This window comes from Nicotiana tabacum, chromosome 12, assembly GCF_000715075.1.
Source record: "Nicotiana tabacum cultivar K326 chromosome 12, ASM71507v2, whole genome shotgun sequence".
Taxonomy (NCBI): Eukaryota; Viridiplantae; Streptophyta; class Magnoliopsida; order Solanales; family Solanaceae; genus Nicotiana; species Nicotiana tabacum.
Genome location: NC_134091.1, coordinates 106,081,080 through 106,092,478, shown reverse-complemented (window position 1 = coordinate 106,092,478; position 11,399 = coordinate 106,081,080).

Below are 11,399 nucleotides of genomic sequence, written 5' to 3'. Positions count from 1 at the left end.
TTATTCTAGTTCCTTTTGCTTTAGTTTTTGTATTCTTTAATTAGATATGAGATTTTATGGTGTGCATTGATTTTCAAGTATAATGAGTCATGAAGAGAATAGAAATCAATTGAATTGGAAGTTAGCAAAAAAGAATTGAAAAAGTGAAATCGCATCTGTGCAAAACTGATTGCATCTGCGAGGAATAGTCTGCATCTGCGAAAGGAGAATTTTCTTTTTTAGAATAGTTTATGATATTATTTTTGACTAACCTGCAAAGTTTCAAATTTTTTGGAGTTGAATTGAGGAGGTTGAGGTGCCGGAGATAAGCCAAAACAGTGGCTGCCCAGTTCTGTCAATCAGAAACCTGGTGCAACTACACATGCGAAAAATTGTGCATAGATGTGGCACCACAGAAGCGCTCAATGCACCGCAGATATGACATTTGCGCAGAAACGAAAATAAAATCGCAGAAGCGGTTAAAATTCGGCAGATGCAGTTTGTCGGGTAAGTTTAAAGAATCAACATCTCTTCAACAAGTAAAATTGTGTCGTTCGGTAGTTTGAAGCCTTGAGTAGCTTCACTTCATGTATTACGACTTGTACTTGTGGTCAAAATTGGATTTTGGAAAGTTCGAAGTTGATTCGGAAGGAAAATTCTCAATCGAGAAGCTTTAAGTTGGAAGAGATAACCAAGGGTTGACTTTTGAGCAAACAACTTCGAAATCGGGATGTGGGGGTTCCAATAAGTCCGTATGATGATTTCGGACTTGGACGTATGTTCGGGTTGAGTATCGGGTGGTCCGAAAACATTTTGGCGCTTATTATGGAAGAATGGCATTTTGGAAGTTTAAGAATTTCTTAAGTTTGATTTGAAGTGAATTTTGATGTTATCGATATCCGTTTGGGGTTCCGAGCCTTGTAATAGGTTCGTATCGTGAGTTGTGACTTGTGCATAAAGTTTGTTTTCATTCCGGGATGTGTCCAAACAGAAGAGTTATTATGATCGGAAGGATCGCAATGTTGCATTCATGGTCGGGGAGTGGGTCTTGCTCCGGGTTTCGCCTATGAAGGGCGTTATGAGGTTCGGGAAGAAGGGCAAGCTAAGCCCACGTTTTATCGGCCCATTTGAGATATTGCGGCGTGTTGGGGAGGTTGCTTATGAACTTGCCTTGACTCCCAGTCTAGCAGGAGTCCATCCAGTATTCCATATTTCTATGCCCCGGAAGTATCACAGTGATCCGTCTCATGTATTGAATTTCAGCTCAGTCCAGTTGGACAAGGATCTATCTTATGTTGAGGAACATGTGGCTATTGTGGACAGGCAGGTTCGAAAGCTGAGGTCAAAGAACATTGCTTCCGTGAAGGTTCAGTGGAGAGGTTAGCCGGTCGAGGAGGCGACTTGGGAGATCGAGCATGTTATGCGCAACCGTTATCCTCATCTTTTCACCACTTCAGGTATGTATTTATGCTCATTCGAGGATGAATGATTATTTTAAGAGGGGAAGGATGTAACGATCCAGCAGGTCATTTTGAGAGTTATAGCCTCGATCCCCTATTAACTGCTTCTCCCATATCTATTTCTGCTATTGTGACTTGCCGGGAGGTTTCGTTTTGGGTTTTTTTTTTGAGTGTTTTGGGACACTTAGTCCCTAAAATAGAGATTTAATCCTTAGGATTTGGACCGTAGTCGGAACTGTGTGAAGACGACTCCGGAATGGAGTTCTGTCGGTTCCGTTAGGTGATTTTGGACTTAGGGGCATGCCCGGATAGTGTGTTGGAGGTCTGTAGCTCATTTAGGCTTGAAATAGCGAAAGTTGAAGTTTTGAAAATTTGGACCGGTAGTGAAATTTTGATACCGGGGTCGGATTTCGATTTTGAAAGTTGGAATAGGTCTGTAGTGTTGAATACGACTTATGTGCAAAATTTGGGGTAAATCGGACGTAGTTTGGTTGGTTTCGACATCGGTTGTCAAATTTGGAAGTTTCAAGTTCTTTAAGATTGAATCGGGGGATGATTTGTGATTTTAGCATTGTTTGATATGGTTTGAGGGCCCGACTAAGTTCGTATGGCGTTTTAGGATTGGTTGGTATGTTTAGTTGAGGTCATCGAGGGCCTCGGGTGTGTTTCAAATGCTTAACGGATGGAAAATTTGACTTATGTAATTTCTGATGTTGTTGGTTTCTGGTGTTTTGCACCTGCGCTGGGGAGACCGCATGTGCGTGCTCGCACATGCGGAGAGAAGGGCACAGGTGCTCTTTTGGTCATAAGAGCCTGTGAGTGCAAATGCAAGATGAGAGTCGCATCTGCGCATCCGCAGATGCGGTGTAGTGGTCGCAGGAGCGGGTTTGGGGAGGAAGCTGAGGTGGCCAAGTTTCCACAGAAGCAGACAATTGAGCACAGAAGCGCGTCCGCGGGTGCGGAGGTTAGTGCACAGGTGCAAAGCGTGGGAGTTTAATGAAACTCCGCAGGTACATAGTCTTAGCCGCAAAAGCGGTACCGCAGGTGCGGTTGAAGGCTCGCGGGTGCGAGTTTACTGGCAGAAAAGACCTAAGTGCGAGGGTTTGATTTCATTCTTCATTTTTGGACTTGAGAGCTCGGAAATTGGCAATTTTTTGAGGGATTTTCAGAGGAAGATTTGGGGTATATTCCTCTAATCTATGGTTGATTTCATCATCTAATTAAGAAATTTGGTTGAGAAATTTGGGGGGAAATGGTAGAGGTTCTTCAACTAAGATTTTGTTTGGTCTTTGATTGGGATTTTGGCATCGGATTTGGATGATTTTTGTATGAGTGAACTCATGAGTGAATGGGTGTTTACATTTTGTGACTTTTACCCGATTCCGAGACGTGGGTCCGGGGAGACTTTTTGGGGCGATTTTCTAATTTCTTGCTTTAGCTTTGATTTCAGTAGCTAGATTAGTTCCTTGTAGTTATATTTATGATATGTAAATGATTTTGGCTAGAGTTGGGCCATTCAGAGTCTAATTTTCGTGGAAAGAGCATTGTTACAGATTGATTGAGCTGGGTTTGAGGTAAGTGGCTTGCCTAATCTTGTGTGCGGGAAATCCCCTTAGGTTTTGGTGTTGTTATGATATATGAGCCCCGTGTACGCGAGGTGACGAGTGTGTACACAGGCTATTTGTGGAAAACCTGATTTGTACCGAGTAATAGCCTGTTTTCATCTTATCTGAGTATACTAGCATGTGTAGTTATCCCGTTAGCCCAGAATAGCATGCCTACGTGTCCTAATTGCCTATTTGAACTCCTTGCAACATGTTTAGAAGAATCCTGTTTCATTCTTGACTTGTACTTAGTCTAAATTATAGGTTTCGTGTTGTAACTGTTATATTCATTTGTTTGAGCTGCGTATTTACTTTGGGGCTACGGGACTGTATCCCGGGAGATCCCCCTGCATATTTACTTTTGAGACTACGAGGCGGTTTCTCAGGAGTTCTCCCTGTACATTTACTTTTGAGACTACGAGACGATTCCTCGGGAGTTCTCCCTGCATATTTACTTTTGAGACTACGAGGCGGTACCTCGGGAAATCTCCTTGCACTTTTATTTTTGGGACTACGAAACGGTATCTCGGGAGATCCCCTGCTGTTTATCCTTGTTTTCTGCGTTGCTACTTTGCTATGTTCTTTTTGTTTAAATTCCAGTCTCTTATTATATTGTTATACTCTCCTGCTTATTTATTATATACCAGTAGGGCCTTGACCTGACCTCGTCACTACCCGGACGAGGTTAGACTTGGCACTTATTGGGTACCGATGTGGTATACTCACACCCTTTCCTGCACATGTTTTTCGTGTAAAGATCCAGGTTCCTTTTACCAGCCTCATCCTTAGTTGCAGTCGTTGCTGTTTTTCGGAGAACTTCAAGGTACATCTGCCCGTGCCGCAGATCCTCGGAGTCCTCCTCGGAGTCCCCTCTATCCCCCTATGTTGATTCTTCTCTTATTTCTATAGACACTGATGTATAGAACAGTTAGAACTTCATAGAAGGTTGTGACTTACGGTGTTTCAGGTCTTGGGAGTATTATGTATATTTCGAGAGTTGATTATTGTATATGCCGAGCGACATCTCAATTGCTTATTAAAATATCTGTTACTATTAGTTTGTTAAATTTGGATGTTTTTCATTTCATTTCCGCAAGTGTTAGGTTTACCTAGTTGTAGAGACTAAGTGCCATCACGACGATTCATGGAGGGAGAATTTGGGTCGTGACAACTAGCTAGCATGAACCATGTTAGGACACTTACACAAGTATACACATAGTTGAGTACTTTTATCGTTTAAGAGGTTTTCTTGATACTGCTGAGTATAGATGCACACCCTTGTTTACTTGCCTTCTATTCGAGAATGACTCTATTTGGCACACGAGTCGTCAGTGCGGTTATGAAGTGTAATGAGGGCAAAGAATGCCAAGGGTTAGTGTTCAGGTATTGGGACCCGTGAGTTGTGAATAGTATGAGGTTCGGTACCTCGTGGAGTTTATTGACTAAACACTTGGTGTGAAAGTGGTTGTATTTCATCTAGTTGCTACCTGCCCTTCTTTTAATTATGTTCATCGGATTTAGGTTGTGTTTTCGTTCATTCTTCTATGTCATTATTATGGCGTTCTGCTGATAGTTGTTGTATCCCTTTCTTACTGAAATCTATTGTATTAATTTCCACTTCGCGTAGTCTTTATGTATATATCATACTCTGTTGTTTCTATACTTATACTTGTTCATGTTATTTAGTCCAGAATGTGTCTTGACTGTACCTCGTCACCACTCCATTGAGGTTAGTCTTGATACTTGTTGGGTATCATCGTGGTGTACTCATACTACACTTCTGCACATTTTTGTGCAGATCCAGGTATTTCGAAGTCAGATGATCATTAGCTAGCTGTGCGGATTGTTGCTGTGGAGACTCAAGGTGAACCTGCTACTGCGTTCATAGGCTTCAGAGTCACCTTCCTATTTTGTATTCACACTATTTTACCTATTTCCAAACAGTTCTATTTAGAAATTTGTAGCAAACTCTGTAGAGCTTATAACTTGTACTACCAGTTTTGAGAATTGTAAATTTTATAGAGATTTCCATTTCAAAATTTGTTAGATGTTATTTAATTGTTGTTGTTATTCAGTAAATGTTAGGCTTACCTAGTCCCTAAGACTAGGTGCCATCACGATACCCAACATAAGGAAAATTGGGTCGTGACAAGTTGGTATCAGAGCTCTAGGTTCATAAGTGCTATGAGTCATAAGAGAGTTTAGTAGAGTCTTGTGGATCTGTACGGAGATGTTTGTACTTATCTTCGAGAGGCTACATAATTATTAGGACAGTTTCACTTCCTTCATTCCTATCGTGCTAGTTCATTGATCTCGAAGTTTGAACTTTTATCATTTCATTCTCTCACAGATGGTGAGGACACGAGCTGCAGTTACTGATGACGCTGCCCCCGGAGTAGGTGTCGCTAGGGGTAGAGGTAGAGGACAAATAGGAGCACGCGCCGCAGCTAGAGCATCTACCCGAGCAGCAGTTGAGGACCCACTAATAGTTCCAGTTGGGGGGCAGGTACCGAAGGCGCCTGATGTTACCCCCGGACTTCTGGAGACCTTAGCATAGTTCCTAAGCATGTTTGGTACATTGGCTTAGGCGGGGTTGATTCCGGTTGCATCAACTACTTCACAGACCGGGGGAAGAGCTTAGACTCCCGTCGCCCACACTCCAGAGCAGCGAGTTCATGTTGGTCAGGTTTCAGGTGTCATGGCGACACAGCTTGTGGTCCTAGTTCAGCCCATGGTTAGGACATCAGCATCTGAGGAAAAACAGCTTAGATTTGAGAGGTACAAGAAGTACCACCCTCCTACCTTCAGTGGATTGGTGACAGACGATGCCCATATTTTCATGGAGGAGTGTCACCGCATTCTTCGTACTATGGGTATTGTGGAGACGAGCAAGGTTGCTTTTGATACATTCCAGCTCAGGGGAGAGGCTTATCAGTGGTGGCGGGCGTACGAGTTGGGTAGCCCGACCGAGTCAGCTTCACTTACATGGGTTCAGTTTTCAGAGATGTTCATGAGAGAGTTTGTACCTCAGTCCCTTCGAGATGCATAGGGCGCAGAGTTTGAGCAGCTACGTTAGGGCACTATGTCACTATCCGAGTATGTCATTAGATTCAGTGATTTGGCCAGACATGCACCTGCTTTGGTCGCTACAGTTAGAGAGCGTGTCCGTAGATTCATTGAGGGGCTCAAGCATGATATTCGGTTCAGCATTGCTCGGGATTTAGAGTCGGACGTTTCATTTCAGCAGGTGGTAGGGAACACTCGTCGAGTGGAGGGCATGTGGGATCAGTAGAGGGAGGACAAGCGGGGCCATGAGATAGAGGACATATGAGGTTAGGAGAGAGAGGACAGAGAGGCGAAGAGGCCTCGTAGACCTGAGAGATATACTAGACCTTATTTTGGAGGCAGGGGACGGCATGGTAGAGGTTTAGTGTGTCAGCCAGTTTAGTTTGCACTTCCGACTTCGCACGGTGTTTCAGGTACTCATGGGTCTCAGAGTACCCGTACCACACAGTTTCCACAGCCACATCAGCATAAAGGTTGCTTCGAGTGTGGAGATACCAGCCATAGGGTGAGAGATTGTCCTAGACTCCGGATAGATGTGTCACAGCGGGGTATTCAGGCGAGTAGAGGGCTCCCAAAAGGGGAAGGCCCGACTCGTTGATGTGTCTCATATAGTGGGCTGGAGGCCGCTATGCCATATGATATCATACATGTACATTTTTGATTTTTTACAGAGGGGCACCATTCGTATTTTGTTTCAGTTCTGCTTATCGGGGCGAGTTCCCCTATTTGGTTGCTTCTGGCTGTAATCGCACCTGCGGTGGAGTGGCAGCAGGTGCGTACACGCACGTGCGAGAGGCCAAGCGCAGAAGCGGGATTGAGTAGATGGCCAGGGGTCGCAGGTGCGAGACAATTTCTGCATATATGAGCCCGCATATGCGCTTGAAGTTCCGCAGATGCGGAGAGTGAGCTGGAGGGGAGTCCGCAGAAGCGGACATTTGTTCACAGGCGCGCACTCGCAGGTGCGACCATTTGATCGCAGAAGCGGACTCAGGTGTGTAAGTGAAGTCCGCACCTACGATGGATTTTCTGCAGGTGCGGCGTCGCAGGTGTGACTATGGGTCCACAGGTGCGAGATCACTGGGCAGAATAGGGGAAATTACGAGGGTTTGATCTCATTTTTACTTTGGGGCTTTGAGAGCTCGGTTTTGGGAATTTCTTTATGGTTTTTTCAAGAAAATCGATTGGGTAAATGTTCTTCACCTAGAATTTATTATATTCCATGATTTTACCTTTATTTTTATCATTTAATTTGTATTTTGAGTTGAGGAAAATGGAGGTTTTTGAAGACAATTTTCAAAATGAAAAATCATGATTTGAGGTACGAAATGGTATCAGAATTTGGTAATTTTAGTATGGTTGAACTCGTATCGGAATGGGTGTTCGAATTTTGTTAAATTTGTCGGGTTTTGAGGTGCGGTCCCGGGGGTCGACTTTTGGGTCAATTTTTTGATTTTGATAAAGTTGAGGCTTTATGATCCAGAATAGTTTCTTATGAGTTTTATTTGTGCTTTGAAGTTATTTTGGTTAGATTTGAGCCGTCCGGAGGTCATTTCACCCGAGAAGTTCATTTTAGAGTATCAGTCTGTCTTTTTTGAGGTAAGTATCTTGCCTAACTTCGTGTGGGAGAACTACCCCTTCAGATTTGAGTCTTCTATGCTAATTGTAGTCCGTGTGCGCGAGGTGACGAGTACGTGCTCAGACTTATTTGTGGAAAATTGGCCTTTTAGGGTTCTTAGGTCCTTGTATTCACTAAATATGCAGTTGTTCTCGTTATGATTACGTTTCTTAGTTACTAGTTTCACTTCTACCTGCTTTTATTAGAATTAATTGCTTCATAATCCGCTCTTGTTGTTCATTTGATTCATATGTGCCTTAACCGAAATTTGTTATCTCTTCTATTGCCATGTTGTCTTTCCCCTAACTGCTTATCTTTACTTGAAGTTATAATTATCTCCTCTGTAATTGCTCATCCTTAATTGAGGCTATGATTATCTTTATACTGCTTATCCTTAATCGAAGTTGTTGTGTCTCTTTCGCAATTGCCCAACCTTAAAAGAAGTTTAGATATCCTATATCTTAGTTGACTTATCCTTATTTGGAATTATTCGACTTGTGTTAGCTCCCTTGTTGTTGAAATGTATATTGTGGGACCGTCGTTACCTATTATTTTTTTCCCTGTTGAGTTGTTCTTATTATTACTAGCATTCTCTATTGTGGCTACTCCTTGTGAATTAATTCCTTTGTTCCTTTGAGTTCTGGAATTTCTGAGTTGACTTATTTTTCATACCCTTGTACTACTGCCATTGTTGCTGTTGTACTTGTTGTGGTGAGGCACGAGGTTTCTGCGGTGCGGTTGTTGTTATTGTGATGCACGAGGTTTCTGACGTGAGGTTGTTGTTATGGGATTGCATGAGGTTTCTGCCGTGCTATTGTTACTATTGATATATATATATATATATATATATATATATATATATATATATATATATATATATATATATATATATATATATATATATATGGGTTGCGCATGTGGCGAAACAAGGTGGGAACATTGTTATGCACGTGTGGCGAGACAAGGCGAGCACTTACTTTATTATTGCACACATGGCGAGACAAGGTGGGCTATGTGAGGGATTGATTTGTGATGACTTGTGATGGCCTGGAGGCATTTTTGTTGTTGATGTTTGTGTAGTGGAACACTTACCTGTGTGAGCTTTATCTTGTGGAAAGTTGCGAGAAAACATTCTACATGCTGTCCATTTCTTTTCCTATACTTACTACCTGGCATGAACCATGTTAGGACACTTGCACAAGTATACACGTAGTTGAGTACTCTTATCGGTTAGGAAGTTTTCTTGATACTGCTGAGTATAGATGCACATCCTTGTTTACTTGCCTTCTATGTGAGAATGGCTCTATTTGGCACGCGAGTCGTCAGTGCGGTTATGAAGTGTAATGAGGGTAAAGAATGCCAAGTGTTAGGGTTCAGGTATTGGGACCTGTGAGTTGTGAATAGTATGAGGTTCGGTACCTCGTGGAGTTTATTGACTAAAAACTTGGTGTGAAAGTGGTTGTTTTTCATCTAGTTGCTACCTGCCCTTCCTTTAATTGCATTCATCGGATTTAGGTTGTGTTTCCGTTCTTTCTTCTATGTCATTATTATGGTGTTCCGCTGATAGTTGTTGTATCCCTTTCTTACTGAAATTTACCATATTAATTTCCACTTCGCGTAGTCTTTATGTAGATATCATACTCTGTTGTTTCTATACTTATACTTGTTCAGGTTATTTAGTCCAGTAGGTGTCTTAACTGTTCCCCGTCACTACTCCACTGAGGTTAGTCTTGATATTTGCTGGGTACCGCCGTGGTGTACTCATACTACACTTCTGCACAATTTTGTACAGATCGAGGTATTTTGAAGTCAGTTGATCATTAGCTAGCTGTGCAGATTGTTGTTGTGGAGACTCAAGGTAAACTTGTTGCTGCGTTCACATACTTCGGAGTCACCTTCCTATTTTGTATTCACATTGTTTTACCTATTTCCAAACAGTCGTATTTAAAAATTTGTAGCAAACTCTGTAGAGCTTATGATTTGTACTACCGATTTTGGGAATCGTAAATTTTATAGGGATTTCCATTTCAAAAATTATTAGATGTTATTTAATTATTGTTGTTATTTAGTAAATGTTAGGTTTACCTAGTCCCTAAGACTAGGTGTCATCACGATACCCAACAGAGGAAAAATTGGGTCGTGACATAAACATTAGTTACAAAGTACAACATAGGCAAACACTAGAATATTGAATTAGTTAAGCCATTCAATTAGACTAACTCACTTATTATTAATCATAATTAATAAGCCCTAAATTATAATTTAATGTGCCCTAAAAGTCCAACTACGATATTCCATCTATATAAAGAACAAATAAATTACATTTATATTAATCATAATTCAAATTAATTTATAGAATTTATTAAGTTACATAATAAACTTTAGTTACAAAGTACAACATAGTCAAACACTAGAATATTGAATTAGTTAAGCCATTCATTTAGACTAACTCACATACTATTAATCAAATTAATAAACCCTAAGTCATAATTTAATGTGCCCTAAAAGTCCAACTACGATATTCCATCTACATAAAGAACAAATAAATTACATTTATATTAATCATAATTCAAATTAATTTATAGAATTAAGTTACATCATAAACTTTAGTTACAAAGTACAACATAGTCAAATACTAGAATATTGAATTAGTTAAGCCATTCAATTAGACTAACTGACTTACTATTAATCTTAATTAATAAACCCTAAACCATAATTTATTGTGCCTTAAAAGTCCAACTACGATATTCCATCTACATAAAAAACAAATAAAGGACATATTATGTTAATCATAATTCGAATTAATTTATAGAATTAAGTTACATAATAAATTTTAGTTACAAAATTCCAAATATCCCAAATTATAAACCCTAGTTTATACAATTGAAAGAATTTATATAACTAAAATTAACAAATGTGGATAACTAGCCTTCAAAGAGAGGAGAGGGGTATGATTTTGGGAGTGGCAGAGGAGCGGTGGTGGCACGACAGTGGTGGCATAGGAGCAGTGGTGGCATGACAGTGGTGGCGGAGGAGCAGTGGTGGCGCGGGAGAGACGAAGTGGGGGGTTTGATTTTGGGTGAGAAGGGAGTGGTGAGGTGATTTGGGAAGGATTTTCGGATGTGGAAGAAAGAGTGAGAGAAAGAGTAAAGAGAAAAATGGGGAAGAAACCCATCTAGGTCTGCCCTTAATTAGAAATTTCGACCGAAATCAGTCGGAAAATATTCGGTCGGTATCATTAAGTTAATTTTGACCGTTTTGACTACACATAACCAACAAAAAGTGGTCGGTAATTTATTTTAAAATTGTTTTTATAATTCATTTAATTGATTTTTGTCAATTTATAATATTTAATATTTAACACACACACACACACACACACACCGATTTCGGTCGATAACTTATTTTAAAACAAAATGTGATTTGTTCATATATATATATATTCTCCAATCGTGTGATTTGACCGAGTATATGTTGTTGTATATATATTCATGTGTGTGTATGGAGTATATTGTGTGTGTGTGTGTGAGTGTGTGTGTGTTTGACCATTTTGACCAATAATACATATATATTTTTCGTATCGCCCTATCGGCCTTCTGGATAGCTGTTATACTGTTGTTACAGCCTTGTTGGCCTAGTTTATATATATATATCGTGTTGGGCTCTTCTACCTGC